The sequence below is a fragment of the Magallana gigas genome, chromosome 1, assembly GCF_963853765.1.
Source record: "Magallana gigas chromosome 1, xbMagGiga1.1, whole genome shotgun sequence".
NCBI classification, from domain to species: Eukaryota; Metazoa; Mollusca; class Bivalvia; order Ostreida; family Ostreidae; genus Magallana; species Magallana gigas.
This window is the reverse complement of record NC_088853.1, coordinates 72,743,630-72,763,304: the sequence shown is the minus strand read 5'-3', so window position 1 is coordinate 72,763,304 and position 19,675 is coordinate 72,743,630. Positions and strand designations below refer to the sequence as shown.

The window sequence follows — 19,675 nt, the reverse complement described above, 5'->3', positions numbered from 1 at the left end:
ATTACATGTAAGATAACATTTTAGTGGACAATTGAATTCACATATGAACAATTACTTAACTGCCACTAATCGATTAAAATCAGATTCAATCCTTCTCTAAACAATAATACAAACATCAAAATATGCATGTGTTTATCGAGAATATTAAATTTCTACGACATGTCATTGGTAGATGTAGATGACCTTTAAAGGCTCACTGTGACATAAACAAGATCTATGATATAAACTAATTGGTTTATAAACACATTAGATAATATAAATGTCACAGGTGGTGAACAGTCAAATCTCAACCGGGACTCGAACCCAGGGCCTCTGGCGTACCGTGCCAGCGCTCTAAACACTGAGCTATTGAGACCCGATATATTGACTGACAGTCACACACCTGTGAACCTGGTGACATACTCCCCCTCTTGGTAGAAATTCGTCCTCGAATTTACGAGTAGAACTCTACGAGTGAAGGAAATGTTGTGAAACATGTTCCTAGGGAGTGACCGTGGGTTTTGTACGTTGGGCGCCAAATGTCACAGGTGGTGAAAAGTCAAATCTCAACCGGGACTCGAACCCAGGGCCTCTGGCGTACCGTGCCAGCGCTCTAACCACTGAGCTATTGAGACCCGATATATTGACTGACAGTCACACACCTGTGAACCCGGTGACATACTCCCCCTCTTGGTAGAAATTCGTCCTCGAATTTACGAGTAGAACTCTACGAGTGAAGGAAATGTTGTGAAACATGTTCCTAGGGAGTGACCGTGGGTTTTGTACGTTGGGCGCCAAATGTCACAGGTGGTGAAAAGTCAAATCTCAACCGGGACTCGAACCCAGGGCCTCTGGCGTACCGTGCCAGCGCTCTAACCACTGAGCTATTGAGACCCGATATATTGACTGACAGTCACACACCTGTGAACCCGGTGACATAAAGTATGAAATTGAATCCATTTTACTTCTGACAAGGCACTAATTAAACAATACACAAAATCTAACTCTCATTTAATGACCAAAAAAATGAGTTCACTGCTTCAATAACTTTGCTAGACTTAGTCACTCTAACAGAACCATTGCTGCACACTTCAGTAAACAATACTCTTACACCATTATGATCAGCTCTTGAGTGAGCTAGTTTCAAACTATCAAAATTCAACGCACTTCCAGCAATTTTGTTTGCCATACAAAGACTCAACACTTTTTTCTCAACAAGAATCTGTAGGGAAGGAACATTTTCCTCTACTTCCTTTTGGTACAACAAAGCATTTAATGCGTAACAATTGAAAATGTAGCATTCTTGTATTTTACATCAGATGGATCCACCTTTTGCAATGCTAAAATATCTTCTAGAGCATAGTGCGCTTCATATGTACAACCAAGAAGTCTTGCTACAAGACTCTGCTGACTGTATGAGCTTAGGTTCAGATGTGATATCCGAAATAACAGCTTGGTATCTAAGAATCCGTTAACCTTTCTTGAAAACCTTGACAACAAAGAACAGGATCCAAGAGCTCTAAAAAAGCACTGGACAATCAAAACTCTTAATATTGTCACCAAGTAAGATGACACTATGGTACTTTTCAAGAAATTTCAGAAAAGAATCCAAGCAGTTATCAGAAAAGTAGCATTCATTTCTTTCTGTAGGTGGTAGTTTTTCATTCCTTACGACCAGACCTGTTATCTCTGAAGCTGTGGGTGTTATGGGTCTCTTAGGGGTGACATAGGCTGAAAATTTATCCTCACCATGAACATCTGCTAGCTGAATAATATGAGAAGTGCGAGCTAAACAAATTAAAACATATCCAATGTTAGACTTTGCACAATAATTATCATACATGTATTATATTATTACAAGAGGCTTGGGGCCTGTACTGTCACCAGACTAAAATGCAGTTCTAAGAATTTAAATGTTAATTAAAATGGCATATATGTTCAAAATAGTTAAAATATTGCATATAAATTGTTTTAGTTTATTCAATTAAAGGATGTCCAGTGACAAGTCAACAAGCTATTTATAAAACATACCTAAACATAAGGCATTTTCAATATTTATTTTTTCATATTATGGTGCTGAATTTGACATGTCTAATACAAGTTAACATTTTACAAATAAATTCTTAGCATAAAATTATAATAGTATTTATGTATGACTACCTTGACCTGTAGTTTCCAAATCAAATAGAACTAGTGCATGATCCTCAACAACTTCTGTTTCAATCTGATGTTTTACATTTGGGCCTGGAAATAGAATGGTGAGGAGCTAAGCCTATGCCAGGCTTATAAGTAGAGCCCTCCTGCATTTCCCCGCTTGCAGTGCTCTGGGATCTTAATGAAGAAAGCAGACTTATTAGTATATATATTTTCATTTAAAAATATGTGACTTTATATAATATACTGAAAATTAACCTATAGAACAGCAAAAGCATTCATTACTAACAATAGTAATAGACAGCAATGTTCAGGCTTTATGTATATCTCAAGGGAAATAGACTAGTTAATTAAGAAATGAACTCAATGTCTACCCAAGTTATACTCGTATAACCTGGGTTGGGGCAATTTACGCTTTATAATTCGCGGATTATAAAAAAGCGTAAATTGCTCCAACCCAGGTTATACGAGTATAACTTGGGTAGATATTGAGTTCATTCCTTATAATTTAATTTTCTAGAATTTGCTGTACAAATTGAGTCCGTTTTACTTTTAAAAATGATATAAATCTGTTCAAAATTCAAACGTAACGTCAAGTGAATTAGTACGTTGGTGCATTGTGACGTGTCTTGTGACGTGCAAACCAGGTTATACAAATTAAACTAAATTTTTCTATCCAATCAAATGCCGCGTTACAACCAGAATTAAATTATTATGCATATATATGTATGCATATTGATATCACCTTCTAGCCTTTAGTTCAAGACGTATTCGATTAGCTTCCTTGGATTTCGCAATGACCTTACTCATCCTAGATTGTGACTCTCTGATTGAGCATAGCCTTTTTGTGAACTTTATGGGAGATAATCCAATTTTTCTGTTAACCTGTTTAACATAATTAATATTTTTAATTCATTAAAATAAAAATGATAGCAATACTAGCATCATAATTGTAAAGAATGAAATGATGATACATGCACACATCGTCATATATTTTAAAATGTAACTTTATAACTTTAACATTATACATGTATATTTACATTTATAAATATGTTTCCTTATATGAACCTACAGAAGAGCGAAAACATTTCGTGCGAACTTTTTCATGACGTCAAAAAGATAATGACATGCGCTTATCCCTTGCATTATTGCAAGTACATGCATTAAAAACATGGTTATTTTAATGATTCTGAATAGTTTGCCTTTTACACACAAAAATATAGGTAACTAGAGCAAAGCTCGTTGCAAAGCAACGAGTGGGTCTTCCGTTCATGTCGAGAGTAAAGACATGTAAGTTCCTGTAAGAAGCAGAGTTTTTAACCCAATAACAATGGTAACTTAAAAAAAAAAAAATCGAGTAACTCTTAGTACGACTTAACAAAATCCAAATGATTCGGAATACGAATTAACAAAATCCTTTACTATTTCAAGAACAACTTAACCAAAAAAAAATCCAAAGTAAGACTTAACAATATTCAAACTATTTTTGGTACGAGTTTGATTCACACCGAACATTACGCTATTTTTAAACCTAGAACGCAGGATCAAAATTTCCGGAAAAAAACCCGATTTTTAATCCCAAATATCTCTGCAATGCATCGTCAAAAAAAATCACCATGGCAAATTGTATAATACTGTAGTATTGTATTATTTTGTTAAAAAAAATGAAAATTTCTAAAATAAAATTAGAACTACTTCCGGTTTTGAGCAAAATTAATGAATACAATTTTAACCCCCCCCCCCCCTCCGCCCCAATACATTATAGAATTGAGACACCTATCATCAGTAAAAATTTCAAAGCGATAGCTTTTAAGTGTACGAAGATATCTTCCGTACAAAATCACTTTTTTTAAAAATTAGAAATGGCCGCTAAATTTGAACGGAAGTGACGTTAATGCTGAAACCTTAACATCGTTGAGGCACGTTTACTTTAAAAAAAAACTCCGAAAATGTCATTGAAATCGGATGAAAACTTTTTAAGATATAAAGCCGAAAAGGAGTCAGAAAAAAAATTAAAAATAAAATAATAAGTTCACTAGGATATGGACTTGATTGGTACATGATCATATATACTGAGAAGCCCTTTGAACTTCACAGGATTTGATCTTGTGACCAACCAAGTTCATATCCTGATGAACTTTTTTAAATTGCTCTTTATTTCTTAATCAACATGGTCAAAATTTGAATATATACTGACTGCAATGAGGTAAGAATCTCCTGATTTTTTTTCTGCCACAGTTGCTGCTACCCTGTAATTCAAACTAACTGAGCCACTAAAATGATGTTTTTTTTTAGCTTTCAATGACACAAAACCTGTTGAAAGACTCATTAGGTTGAGTGCTTCGCAGTCTTGACAGCTTACAGCTATTCTGCTTCCACTGGTTGCATAACATGTGAAGAGAATCTTGCAGCTGTGAATCTTTTAGTGGCTTCCCATACGGCAGAGAGGAGTATCTTTGCTGCGGATCATTGATATGGGGACACCAGGAATCACTGCAAAACTCATGATTTCCAATAGGGTGTTGCCAGAGAGCATCAAGCGCCTTTTCTATTCCATTTGAATTCCCTTGGTTTTGAGCAAGAAGATACTTGAAGCGTTTTAGAAGATATTGGATGATTCGTGTAGACAAAGACTTGTGCTTTTTCTTAAAATCATAAAGGCAAGAGGAAAAATTTTTCATTTCGTGGTTTCTGTCACTTTTCTTTTGAATGGCCGGATTCACATTTTGTCTAAGTCGTGAGATGGTGATAGTGTCATCATCTGCTATGATTGTGGACACCTTAACTCATTCGTCCATTTCTTTTCTTCACCATACTGACCACCATACTATGCTCCATAGATTTCGAACTTCCTAAAAGTACAATAAATTTCATGTGCACAATTTAGGAAATTGGATTTGATCTACAATATATGCATATTGTTATAGTTGAGCAATGTTCATCAAAGTCTTGTATTTTTAAAAATATCTACGTACAAAAGATCTTGGTGACTATTTTATTTTAAATTATTATGCTGGCAAAATCCTTATAAGTGAACTTGGAATACCAAGTTTCAAATATACTATATACAAAGTATACACCTGTATATTATTTATAAATTACCATGATATGATATATATATTTGAGGCTATAATCTAAAAACCAGAACCACACATAAATGTCACTGAATACTGCTGACCCTTAACATTCTATTACTTGACATACATTGATATGGTTTTAAGACAGTACACACTTTGCCAATTTTGTCTACAGGCATGATCCTTTGCCTGTTTCTTATTCCTCTCAGCACTTTGACATATTCTGCACACCTCACTGCGAACCTCATAGCCAAGAACTTTCATAGTCTGTGCACCAACCATCGAACAATGTCCTATTATTAGAAACAAGATAATAATGATAAGGAGTTGCATGCACAAAACAAATATATTAATTTTGACATTACTTATATCATCAATTCATTAAATGCTTACCCAAGAGACTATCAAATGAGCGCCCACTGCCACCCAGCATCTACACTCACAGGTTATTCTTCTGCTCCATTTCTGTGAAAGAAAAGAAAGCCAAGTAAAATAAAACAGCCTAACAATTAATGTTACTATTTCTTATTTTAAAATTAAAATTTGTGGAAATCCATACACACAATTATACAGGTTTATAATATATTTCCTGTAAATGTTACATTGCATTATTATATAAACTGGAAGTACAATTAAATTCATTTAAAATTATAATTTTATACATACTCAGCTGTTGCTTGGATTTCATCTTTAAAAACATTTTGAATAGTGTCCTCTGCAACTTTTTCGATGGCTGACCCTGTCTCCATATGTCTTTTCTGAATGGTCTTTAAACTTATGGCAGGGATGTTCAAAGTTGTTAAAAGGCCGCTAATATGGGCTGGGCCATTTCCAGTATGAATCATTCCTATTGAATATTTTTTTTTAAATTAAGAAAAATTCACAAATGTATAATTTAAATATATAAATTTAATCTTTTCATCCTAATGGAATTCATAGCCATTTAAAATGGAATATTTTATATTAGCTACTTGTCATTAAAAAAAGATATCATTTCATAAAAGATATGATTTTATATTTGTTTATATTTTATTTGCATGCACATTGTAAGTATCAGTATATATCCACTTGTTAAATCTAATAGTGATTTTGTTTATACCTGTGGCTAGCATCCCAAATGCGACCATTGCCTTTTCCTGTTGGAATGACATTCTCATGACTACACCATAAATTCCGACATCTAACCTGGAGAAAGCTTCCTAGGCCACAATCACGTATGCCTTGGGTGTGAGACAACGCATTCTTTGCATCCAGCTAATCCATGAGCCAGAACCCCAAACCCAACCACTCGTCTCCCTTCCCTCCATGATGTGTCATATCTATCTATATATATATATATATATATATATATATATATATATATATATATATATATATATATATATATATATATATATATGTAAAACTAATAGTAAGTAACACACATGCAGATATATAATATTATACATGTAGATATATAACTTCGGCACAATTATGCTGATTTTTGGTATGATATACTTGTAGTTGTATTTGGAAAAAAAAACTTTAGGGTATGTGCTATATGAAACAGTATGATTGTATCCTTTTTAGTGATTTCAATTGACTGATCCAAATGTGCAAGCATGGTTACACAAGTTCTTATCTAATTTACACATAACATTTTACACATTTTTTTTTAGAACTTGCTCTATTACAATCAGCTCAATATTATTTATTCAGACATATATGTAAATAGTTTATAGAATTTAGACCAACCTGTGAATGATTTTAAAAATTTATGCAGACTATTATCTGACATTATTTAAGTTATACCGGTTAACTCATCACTTTTTTTTGTAAGTTCTAAATTTCATGTAAGCATAAACATATTACATGTTGTAACTGCATTGAAGGAAGCACCGTTCTCTCTCTGTCGAGAGAGACTCTCTCTCTCTCTCTCTCTCTCTCTCTCTCTCTGAGACTGGCCTCTCTCTGACATGTTATATGGTTTTAAATTTCTAAATATATAGTCAAAGCATATAACTTTCTAGTATTTATAATGTCCGACTTTAAATTTAAGCAACTTCAGCTATAAGTTTTAGTAAATGCACTTCTAATCTTTACAACACATACTCTTACCTAGTGCCAAAAGTATGTCATTTTTTTTTCTTTCATTGAAAACGTTTTGAATTGTTAAAAAATAATCCTTTGATCTAATTTAAAAAGACTTGGATTGAATGATTGATAAATTCATAGTTCCTCTAGCTCTTTCTGTATCATATTTAAATATTTATCCATGCATTTTTGCCTTCAGTTCTTGAGATCAGATATTCACAATCCAAAGTAAAATTTTTTGGCTTGTATATTGCAAAATATATGTAGTAGAACACTTAAAAAATATCTTCGTGTTATGTTATACTTGGAAATATTAAATTTCACAGATGACTTCCAAAAAAAACCAAAACACTATTTCAATGTATGTCAAAAAGTGCACTTTAAATCTTTATTTAACAAATTGAATTTCTTCAAAATTTGAACCCCCCCCCCCCAAAAAAAAAAATAATAATGACAAAAAAAGCCCTTTTAAATATATTTTTTGTTTTCAATGGAATATGTAGGCCAAAAAGAAAAGTTTACATACTTTTGGTACGTAAGTGTACTTTTTTCAATTTATAGCTGTCACTTTTTTATAGTACAAACGGTACATAATTATCATGAACATAATAATTCAAGGAAACCTCTCCCACTGACAAAAGTTGGACAATTTAATTTTCTTGTGCTTACCCTGAATTTTCTGCATTAATTATGACAATACACCCTGCTGGTCTGGACACCTCGATCTGATGATTTACAGAATCAACGTTAGGTTCGATTGTGTCTTCGTAAGAAGTTTGAGACTGGTCTGTCCTGGAGTAGGAATGGTCCTCTGGCGCTCTTGAAGACGTTTCTATCTACATTTCAGTGTTTCTGTTACCTTCTTGTATTTTTCGTTTTGTTTACAAAACACTGCCGTTTCCATCTCGCCATTTATTTGACAGACGACTGTTTATATTGGCCGCGAAATTTTCGGCATGTCGTAAACAGCGACTAAGTGTTTTCAGATTGAACAGATATGAATATAGATATTCAGCTTGATGTAATATTTGAACAATAACACTTAAGTAAATTTATTTGTACATTTTTAATAAACTGCGACTCTATGGTTTTACAACATTAAATTCTACGGCGACCCGTTTGTGTCAACTAAAACGCTGAGTAAACGTAATCCTTAAAAGAAATATATATCATAAAACTTACCAATTTCAGATTCCTGTTCACTAGCTATATACCTGTATACGCATACTTTAGTCATATCAGTAGATCCGATCCAGAGACAGTGAGTGTCATCATTATAAGCCAGTCCACATGGAGATAATATTCCCAGTGGTCTTATCAATAGATGTTTCTTAAACTGACCGTTAGCGTCAATCATTTGGACCGTGTGGGTGCTTCCATCACAGACCAATATGTGAGACAGTGCATCCGTGCATATTCCCCATGGTATAAGGCTTGGCCCAAGTGGGTGCCCTGTGTAGGTGAAACGATGATGTCCTCCACTGTCTGCGACAAAGACAGCACCAGGCCAGTCAGAGTCAGCCACCACGACATCCCCATTGTTATTCTCTGTAATGCGGGAAGGATTTCTATACATGTAAAATCCAGAACCGTCATGTAGAATTGTTTGTTTCTGTTGTCCAGATTGATTGTACCTGATAATTTTACCTATCCCTGACAAATTGTTATAAAACTGTTGCCCAGTGTGATCTCGTTGAATACGATCACTATTTTCTTCTACCTTTTTGCGTTTGATTTCATAGCCTGTCTTTAAATCATATTTAATCATCGAAACCAATAAATCCCCATTCAATTTCGAACAGTAAACACTGTGTGGTCTCCAATCTGACTTTGGCTTCTGCATAATTGTAGCTGTTGTACAATAACTCCTCGACAGTTTGTTAATGTTATAATTTACATCTATGTAAATCAATTCGCCCTCACTATTCAATGTTTGCAGACCTGTAAACGTGTTTTTACACAAATCGTCCATTAAATGAAGAATATTTCCCGCTGTGTTTATCAGGATACTTTTACCGTATCCATCATTGACCCAAACCTGGTCAGATGTCAAACAAGAGATATGATGACAACTGCGTATATCTGTTGCTCTAAAAGATTTATGCATTGCAGGAACATGCATCAATTTTAGGGTTTTTTTCATCAGTTGCGTTTCCTGTTGCTTGATTTGGATTCCCTACCAAAAACAATGAAATACCTGAAGAATTTGATTAGTTTCAGCACAGGAACAAATGTTGTTATCTTTCTCTGATTTGTTTTGAAATAATGATCTATTTTTCAGTAAAATATCCGGTCGTTAACATACGGCTATGGGTTCTATATAAAAAGTAGCCTTTGTAGTTAAACTCACAAAACTAAATGTAAATATATCATTTTCTTATCTATGACATTGTATTCGGATTGAAAGGATTGTAAAAGGATTAAAAATACACAATATAGCAAATTGATGCTACGCAGTTAAGCACAAAATGTTGTGTTTTTAAAAACATTGGCGGTTTAAGTTTACAATGGAAGCTCAGAATGTATGTCGTGTCGCATAAACGGCAGAAATGATAACAATTTTACACGGGATCAAATAAACAAACTGAGTAAAAACTAGTATACTAATTGTTCTCGACTTATTAAAGAAGAGGTATTTTTATCTTTTTAAAAAAAAAAATAATGTTTTAACACTTTTGTTTCAATTGAAATGATGAAGAGCTCTCTTTGACTTTTAATGTTCATGACATTTTGATTGAACAGGATAAACTTTATATTTCTTAAAAGTCCGATATCTCTACGATGTATAACTTTTTTTTAAATTAAGAATCCTTCGGGAAAATACCTGCTTTATGGCACATCGGATCCTATAATGTATGAAAATATTAAATACAATTTTTAAAACTAATTGAACTCATAGGTAAAAATTTAATCTGTCTAGGATAACAAACAGTTTGTACAAAAGGTACAGTAACCTCTGTCTTTTAATTCTTTCGCTAGCCAAGGGCTTGGGTGCACTCCGCTCTCCATAAACCCTTGGCAGATTTCATTACAAAAGTTCGGTAATGCAGTGAGGCAATCTAACAATCTAGCAAGAAACTTGTTTGTGCCCCTTGCGTATTTTAGTTTTAATCGCGTGAAACAACGGTTAATATACACGCAATGTTATAAATACAGCTTGAAAACATGACCAGCGAGAATCGGAACATACGTGAGAATGATATGAAATAGGAATGAAGATATAACCTAGAGAGAGTTTTATCTAAAGTGTCTGTAGGGACCTGTATCGGGAGTAAAAAAAAAAGCATAATCATATGCATTATATTATATCGTTTTTTTTTAAAGCAATCTAGATAAACAGTCGTTAAGAATGCACTGTACTTGAGCACTAGTGCCCCAGCTTGTCAAAAAATTCGAATGTGCGATCAAAGATCACAAGTGTTTTCCTTCTTAGGTTTATTAGGGCTTTTCGACTTTCGGTCGAAAAGATCTATTGTTTTCGTCTTTTTAGCGATTTTTTAAAAAGCTGTCAGATATATGGGTTCAATTATGCAACTGTTATACAGCAAACCTTTCAATCTATTGAATGTAAGGTTTTGGACTTCCGGTTCCGGTACTTCCGGAACCTAGAGGGACACTTCTAAAAATTAAAGAAAATGCAATATTTTGTTTATTTTTTAAGTTTGAACGTTAAAATTTTAGAATTAGATGAACCTTGTCTAGCCTTACAAAATTGTGAGCGTTGACAATCATCTATATCTGACAATTTTTGAAATATAAAGCCCACAAATTTAGAAAAGGGGGGATGAAAAAACAAAAACATTCAAATGACCATTAAAATTTGAGTTGATGCCTGCACATTATTAAGGTATAGAAATTGATATACATTCCGAGTTTCATAAAAATATGTTGACTACTTCCGGTTTAATAGGTCAATGAAAATCGACTATGGGAGTTTCAATGTTAAAAAAAATCACGCGTCATTCGTTTTTTTCGAAAACGTTGTGAGTTAAATGTTACAATATTTCATCTATATAATGACACACACAGTGCGCAGACCGGAAAAAGGTTTGGTAGACAATTTGAAAAAAATAAGGGGTCTGCAGAGGCCAACGTTTAAAACAGCCCTTTAGCTGTAACTTTTTTATTTTTGGTCCGATTTTAAAAATCTTTTCAGTTAATTGTTCAGAATGAAAAGTACAATTTTAAAATTATGGTCATAAGGGCTACTTTTTGGCTTCTTATAGGGGTTTGAAAGGCCTAAAGATCACAACTTGTTTAATTTTTTTTTTTAGAAAGAGTTATCTTTGCTCTAAGAATGTAAAGCATAAATATTGTAGGCATACCAAGTTTTGTGTCCCAGTAATGAATATTTACTTCAATATGATTTTTTGAAAATATTCTTCTAAAAATTAGAAGTGTAGGTACTTGTAAACTTCTAGAGTTATCTTAATTATGACATTACATTACTCATAAGTTCCTATCTATGCAACTGGTTATACCAAGGCGTTCAGAAATAGAGATGAAGTTTTTGACATTTAAAAAAAAGGGGGGAAATGGGATGTCGAAAAGCCCGTACTTTTTGTTGAAGACGAAAAAAGTTCTAATTTACAATTAATTTTCTGTTCTAAACCCTGCACCTGGATCAGTAAATCGCCACTGAAGCCAATCACAAAGCGGAATTTTAAAAAAAAATTGAGTTCTGCCAAGGGTTTATGGCAAGCAGAACAAAAACTTCTTGGCTAGCGAAGATGATTGTGTACCCTCCAAAGACATTTTTTCGAGCTTTAAGTAACGTTAACGAAATGTACATATTTCTTGTTGATAGCAAACGAAGATTTCATATAAAAAAAAAATTACCGTTAGAATAACACTGCAAATAACACTTCAAATTTGCAAATCGAAAATGGGTTATTTTTTAGGAAGTTTTGCCAAATAAATGTACACTGCATGACTAGAATAGTACATACAATGGTGTTTCAAACAATTCTGCATATGTCCTTATTTTAGTATAAATTGTACTCTATAAAATACAGCAAGTATTGTGTACATATTAGCATGGTTTATTTTATAGATCATATTCTTTTGTTAGATAAACTGCAAAAGGAGATTGGACTGACGGAAGTAGCACTCTCATACATGAAATTATGTGATTAACCGCCATGGACTTCACATGTTCTCAACTTTACAACCGATTGAGCGTGAAAGACTCAGCTATGCCAACAGCATATAAATTGCATAGCAACTGTTTGATCTTGAGTGACAGTGAACAAGCTCAAACTAAACGACGCAAACACTGACGTAATGGTAGGAGCTAGTTCCCAAAACCAGTCAACAACCATCTTGCATAATTTTGATTTTTTAAATAAGTTTTTTTTTTATTTGGCATTTTTATGTGTGAGGTTTTCTGTTCTCAATTTATCAATAATAATGACATCTGTAGTGTGTTTTCACAGAAAACGTACTGAAAAAAAGGTGGGAAAAAAAGCTAAACAATGTATTCAAAACTGAAAAAAAAATATTGATTATTTACACTGCTACAACATAAATAATAGTTTATAAAGACACATAATTTACACTTAACGTAGATGAGACCTATCCTGATTACAAGTAAATGCTAAAGAGAGCATAATTAGGTCAATTTATTTGATGTTCTGTCACAAAATGATTTTTTTTAATAATATTTTCTATAATCATCTATAGCTATTGATCTTATTGAATTTGCAGGGTAGTGCATGTGTGTATCATATCTTAGTTTTGAACTCAAATGGTACTCTTCAGTGGCCACGTTTTAAATTACATATCTTATTTTCTTGAAAATATTTTTTTCTTTACTTATTAATATTATAAAATCTGCAGGCCAGTGCATAAAGACATGTAATTTCAGTTTTGAATTCAAATGGTGCTCTTGAGTGGCCACGGTTTTATTCTAGAAAATGTTGCAGCAAACTAGATTATGAATATATCGAGATATGTCCAAGACACAATGTAGTATTGATATCGTATTGCATACATACACAACTGAAACTATTGAGTCGTCTCTCATTTTTACTAAGCATCCCTTTATTTTCTATTAATATTGACACAACTGTATTTTGATATATCAATCTATAATCGTAAAGTAGCATTGTATATAAGTAGGCATTGGTGTTGTTTTACCTTGATGTCGATATCGTAGATAACAACAATATCGTATTGATATCCGTTTTTCCATGTTTAAAACTGAAGCAGTCTGTACTTAACGTCGGTATCATAGATATCGACAACATCTAATTAATATTGATTCGGATAAGGTGCATTACGTAGTTAATTATAAAGAACATTTGTACAAAACGTTTTTTTTATTTGTTGTCAATATCGACGATATCGTGTCAAAATTGAATCCCATGATGCAAAACGTTAACAAGTACTTCCTAAATTTGTGCCAGGTGTATCTAAACTATTGTCAATATTGCGGTGGTTTTGCAACTTGTCATTAATAGACATCGTAGCTTGCTTTGCATTTTATAAACGTCAACTTCGATAGCAAAATGTATCTTATACATGTACGCCAAATTTTGCTAAAATGGACAGCTCATTGGGGTGGATGGGGGGGGGGGGTTATACACCAGTTTGCTAAATATATGACTAGGTCCGATTCATACTTTTCATTTTTAATCTAGATAAACAAGATAAAAGAAAGCAAGGCGTGCACTAAGTCGATATTTCTGAAACATACCTCTAATTCTTTATTGTCTGGATTTGGAATATCCCGGATATATATCACACTTTCATTTGATTGTCTGTTGTGCTGATCTACGACTCTTAATGTGTCTGTCAGATTTGGTCGTTCCTGTGAAACAAAAACATTAATGTCAATATCAAAATATGATTCCCATTATATGATGCAGTCTTTCATATTGTTTATTAGAGAATTGCAGAATTTTATAATGCTTAACATCATAGTTGATAAATGAAATAAAAGCAGCTGATAAAGTACAGCCATATGTATCTTTTATCATCTGCAATGAGACTGGAAGTGATCTCAACAATATTTAGTCTACATCAAACCTGTCCAACATTTCAAAAGATCAATTGCTGACGTAATTCATCTTTTTAAAAGATTCGTTTGATTTTGTTTTTGATTAACACTTAACATTGGAAAATATATAACGCAACAAAAGCCAGAATGCGATGTATGATGAATCAAAGCATTGAGCGTACTGAAAAGTTGTGTTATATCATGTTTTGTGAACAATATTTGCGTATTATCCTACTTGTCTAACATTTTTTTGATACCTTAACTTTATAAAATTCTATAAAAGGCTATAAAGCGGTTTCAAGTAATTGTCCTATCAAGCTTCTTTATTTATTACTAATATATAAATATCCATAAAGAAAATTTGCAAAAGTACAATGCAACAGTAAATTCAGGAAGTGGTCTTTATCAGATGAAAAGAACATTTAAACAAGAGGCCCATGGGCTACATCGCTCGACCAAGCAACATAAGACATGATAACATAATACAAAATATGTAGACAATGAGGTATAATATATGAGGATCCTGATAAAAATCATTTTCCTCTTGGCTATTCTTATATTTATAATCTAGTCCTTTTTCTTTCTTGATTGTATCGTCATATCACATTTTGAGCTTAGCATTTCTAAAAAAATCATGAACAACTGTTTATATAAGGGATATGACCTAACATCAAACTCTGAATCCCATGTGAGACCTACCAATCGTCAAAAGTCAAAAGTCTTAACATTTTTTATAAACCAGCAATATATAAAAATGCTTGTATATAGTTAAAAGCATATATGATTTAAGTTTTTGTGAATAAGTGTAATGTTTCCTTTTTGCGTGGACCCTGAGGTCCACGCAGAAAATATATAAGCGAGGTTAAACCGGATGCTATGGGGGAAATTCAGCCTGCGCATGAGCTAGACTGGTTCCTGTGCGTAATGGGTAGCTCAGGAAACCAGGCAATCACACGTTTATCTGAATCGGGATCGGGATTATATGCCATATGCACACATGTATAAGTTCAAAGGCGCTGTAATTGTAAAATAAAGTTGTCAGTAAACAGTACAGAAAGAAATTATTCCTTTCAAAGAAATGATCGGCTTGTGATATGTCAGTATCATAAAATAAGATAATGTTATGCCGAAACTACAACATGCAATGCAGCATCAAATAGCATATTTACAATGTTTCGTTGTTTTCCGAATACACATGTAACTTAAGTTTACTTTTATAGTAGGCGAGGCTAGAGTACTTCCCGATTAAATTTTTTAAGCATTTAAGTATGATTGCATAATTATGTCATTGTATTATAATAAAAGTTAAATAATTATCTTAGAAGTATGAACCCTTTATATTCTGAGATAAAATGTCAGGGCTATACATAATACGTAATACAACGTACAAATTGAGTGGTTAAAAGCAGGGGGCTAGAGTGGGTGGAATCTCTAAAAATCTTAAGGCTTTCACGTGGAAACAAATGCAAATTGTCCACGTATTGTAGTCATTTTTTAAAGGACAGCAACTGGTGTAAAATATTTAATCCGCAATGTGGCTTCACCTTATTGTTTTTTTTATTTTTTATTTACTAATTTCACTAAATTGAGTCTACCCTATCTGAGTTGTACACACTAAATTTACAGCTTTGATATGTTTTTTAGAAGAAAAGATTTTCTTATACATTCCTATGTAAAAATTACCCTACCCCAACCCTACCCCGGGGATCATGGTTTTAACAAACTTGAATCTAATTTACCCGAGGATGCTTTCAAATAAGTTTCAGCTTTCTTGCTGGATTGGTAATTGGGAAGAGAAGAGGATTTTAAAAGATTAACTATATATATCCTTGTGTAAAAAAATTCGACCCCCAGATTATGGCCAGATTCTATCCGCCACATCATGGTTTGAGCAAAAGTGAATCGACTATATATGAAGATGCTTCCACATAAGTTTCAGCTGCCCTATCTGATCGGTTTCTTAAGATTTGAAATGATTTACTTTATATATTTTTTTGTTTTTGTTTTTGATAATTTATGTATTGACAAGAACAAACAAAGTATACAATAACTTCAATCACAAAAATCTAGCTATCTAGACATTGTCTTACCTAACATACTATGGTTATTATTTTTGTCATCTAATTTGATATTGCTTATGAAAAAATACTTTAATGAGTATTCAGAAATGTATAGATTCACACGTATATACAATTAGCAAAGGTTCATAAAGCACGTACAAAAATGTACAAATAAGGCTAAATTATCAATGTATAGAGATTTAAATAAATGCACAAGTAATATCTTGCCTAACCCGGTTGACAACATTAACAATCACATAGTCTCCGGGTGAAGAGATATATAGGCAGACCCTATGTATCCATGGTGTATAACAGTCTACTTCATTACAATTGTTCACTGTAGTTGTCTATAATATTAAGTTATAACAAGAGACCCATAGGCCACATCGCTTACCTAAGGAACAATAGGTATGATAAAGTTAGCTTAATGGAGTCATAATACAAACAATCTGGACAATGTACAATAATACATGTAGATCCTGTATAAATAAAATCAATCCCCCCCCCCCCCCTGGAACTCGGATATCCCTGATTGCTGCCAATATTTACAAGAGCAGACTTTAATCACCGCTCCTGCACATATATAGGGACTCAACATTACGCAGGCAGGGATGACCGCACACCGACGCAACTCAACAGGTACCAACGTTAACGCAAGCAGAGATAACGCAAGCAGAGATGACCGCACACTTGCGCCAACAGCTCATCCTAATGCAGGGAGTGCTGCACACTTGCCCTAGAAAGCCAGGAACACCAGCAGGGATGAACATACACTAGTGCTCCGCCGCAACCACCATCAATACAATCAAGTATGACCTCACACTTGTATCAATGCGATACAGGGCAGGAATGACCGCACACTCTGTGTCGTAGGTCAGAAAAACTCGAAGATTAGATAGAGCAGGGATGTCCACACACTCAATCAATCCGTACCTATTCAAGTTTAACCCCAAACAGTCACTCGTCGTAAGGCAATAGACACTGTCCCTATACATGTTCCGGCCTAAAATAATTCATAGTATCTAAAAATTGGAAATCAAAAATAAACAAACTAATCTGGCCTAACCCAAAATTACTTATGCAGAACAACTTTTATACATTGAATATTTATTATTGTATAAAAATAATCATCACAATAATTGGTTAACAGTGGATGCATTAATTAAAATAATCAAGAATCAATAAATCAAGGGCAATAACTCAAAACAGTAATACAAAAAGATTCTAATTAAAAAATAGCTGCCTGCTTCGATTTTATAGTCATATCATATGTTGAGTATTGCAGTTCTCAAAAAGATCCTTTACAATTGTTTATATATGGGATATTTAGCTACATCAAACTCTGAACCTTCTTGTGAGGACGAAGAATTGTCCTGGAGCCAAAGTCTTAACAATTAAGAATCATCTTGCTGATTAGTTTCTGAGAAGAAGAGTTTTTAAAGATTTACTCTATATATTCCTATGTAAAACTTCGACCCCCCATGGTGCCCCACTTTACCCCCAGGGATCATGATTTTCACAACTTTGAATCTACATTACCTGAGGATGCTTCCACACAAGTTTCAGCTTTCCGACTGATTAGTTTCTGAGAAAAAGATTTTTAAAGATTTACTCTATATATTCCTATGTAAAATTTTAACACCCCCCCCCCCCCCAATGTGGCCTCACCCTACCCCCAGGGATCATGATTTTCACAACTTTGAATCTACACTACCTGAGGATGCTTCCACAAAAGTTTCAGCTATCCTAGCTGATTAGTTTCTGAGAAGAAGATTTTTAAATATTTACTTTTTATATTCCTATGTAAAACTTCGACCCCCCATGGTGCCCCACCTTACACCCAAGGATCATGATTTTCACAACTTTGAATCTACATTACCTGAGGATGCTTCCACACAAGTTTCAGCTTTCCGACTGATTAGTTTCTGAGAAGAAGATTTTTAAAGATTTACTCTAAATATTCCTTTGTAAAATTTTAACACCCCCCCCAATGTGGCCTCACCCTACCCCCAGGGATCATGATTTTCACAACGTTGAATCTACACTACCTGAGGATGCTTCCACACAAGTTTCAGCTTTCCTGGATGAGAATTTCTGAGAAGAAGATTTTTAAAGATTTACTCTATATATTCCTATGTAAAACTTTGACCCCCATTGTGGCCCCACCCTACCCCCGGGGGTCATGATTTTTACAACTTTTAATCTACACTACCTGAGAATGCTTCCACACAAGCTTCAGCTTTCCTGGCTTTCTGGTTCTTGAGAAGAAGATTTTTGAAAATTTCTCAAAATTTTTCATTAATTTCTAATTATCTCCCCTTGAAAATGGTTGTGGCCCTTAATTTTCACAACTTTGAATCCCCTTAGCCTAAGAATAATTTGTGCCAAGTTTGGTTGAATTTGGCCAAGTAGTTCTTGAGAAGATGTTGAAAATGTGAAAAGTTTACGGACGGACGACAGACAAAATGTGATCAGAATAGCTCACTTGAGCTTTCAGCTCAGGTGAGCTAAAAAGCAAGGGGAAAAAGGTTTGCTGTCTAAATTAGGAGGTTCTACCTTGTTTTACAGCCCATACCCCCCCCCCCCCCCTTTTTATGACAGCTCTACTGGAAGACAGGTCTCTTCTCAGTAGTTTTAGGATAATATAATATTTAACACTATGATAATAAGACATATCACATCATCTTTGACAGATTTTCAAAAAACTAGCACTCAGCATTTGCATTTAAAAAACGTAAAACTGAGGCATCAAAACAAGTGGATTTTTTAACATGATTATATAAAATACATTCAGTTCCATTCATAGAATCCAATCTACAAAGCATTTTCTGTTTGTAAATTCTATAAGCTACATAAGTGATAAGTAAATTTAGAGATTTAGTTTTATCGCTTTTTTCATAAAAGAGACCAACAACAATATGTTTCCATTGTATTTTGAATGACAATAAATAACAAACAGTATTCCATATGGTTTTAACATTGTTAAATTCAAAAAGCAAATGTTTTATATTTTCTATTTGTTTACAGTGTACACATTGATTTGATATATCTTTTTTCCCATTTACTCACATATACATTATTACATAATGTATTATTTAAAAGCTTGTAACTGAATTCTACGGAAGCCGAGAAGGATCATTTAAGATTCGAGATTCGAAATACGAGATTCGAAATACGACATTCGAGATTCGAAATTCGAGATTCAATATCTAAATTAACCAATCGAATCATGGATCTGAAACCTGTATCCTAGCAACATCAAACTGTTCTAAATAAAGATCATTTGTACATGCTCTTTCCTACAAATAAATGTCTTAATAGCTCTTATATAG

The 19,675-nt window shown here is 33.5% G+C and overlaps 2 non-coding genes across 2 annotated transcripts; both read right to left on the bottom strand.

Annotated features, from left to right (window-relative positions):
- Positions 1 to 541: 541 nt before the first annotated feature.
- Positions 542 to 614, bottom strand: Trnat-ggu (transfer RNA threonine (anticodon GGU)). Its single transcript has one exon. It is a non-coding gene; the product is annotated as a tRNA-Thr (tRNA).
- Positions 615 to 800: 186 nt separating this feature from the next.
- Positions 801 to 873, bottom strand: Trnat-ggu (transfer RNA threonine (anticodon GGU)). The gene has a single exon. It is a non-coding gene; the product is annotated as a tRNA-Thr (tRNA).
- Between the last annotated feature and the right edge of the window lie 18,802 nt (positions 874 to 19,675).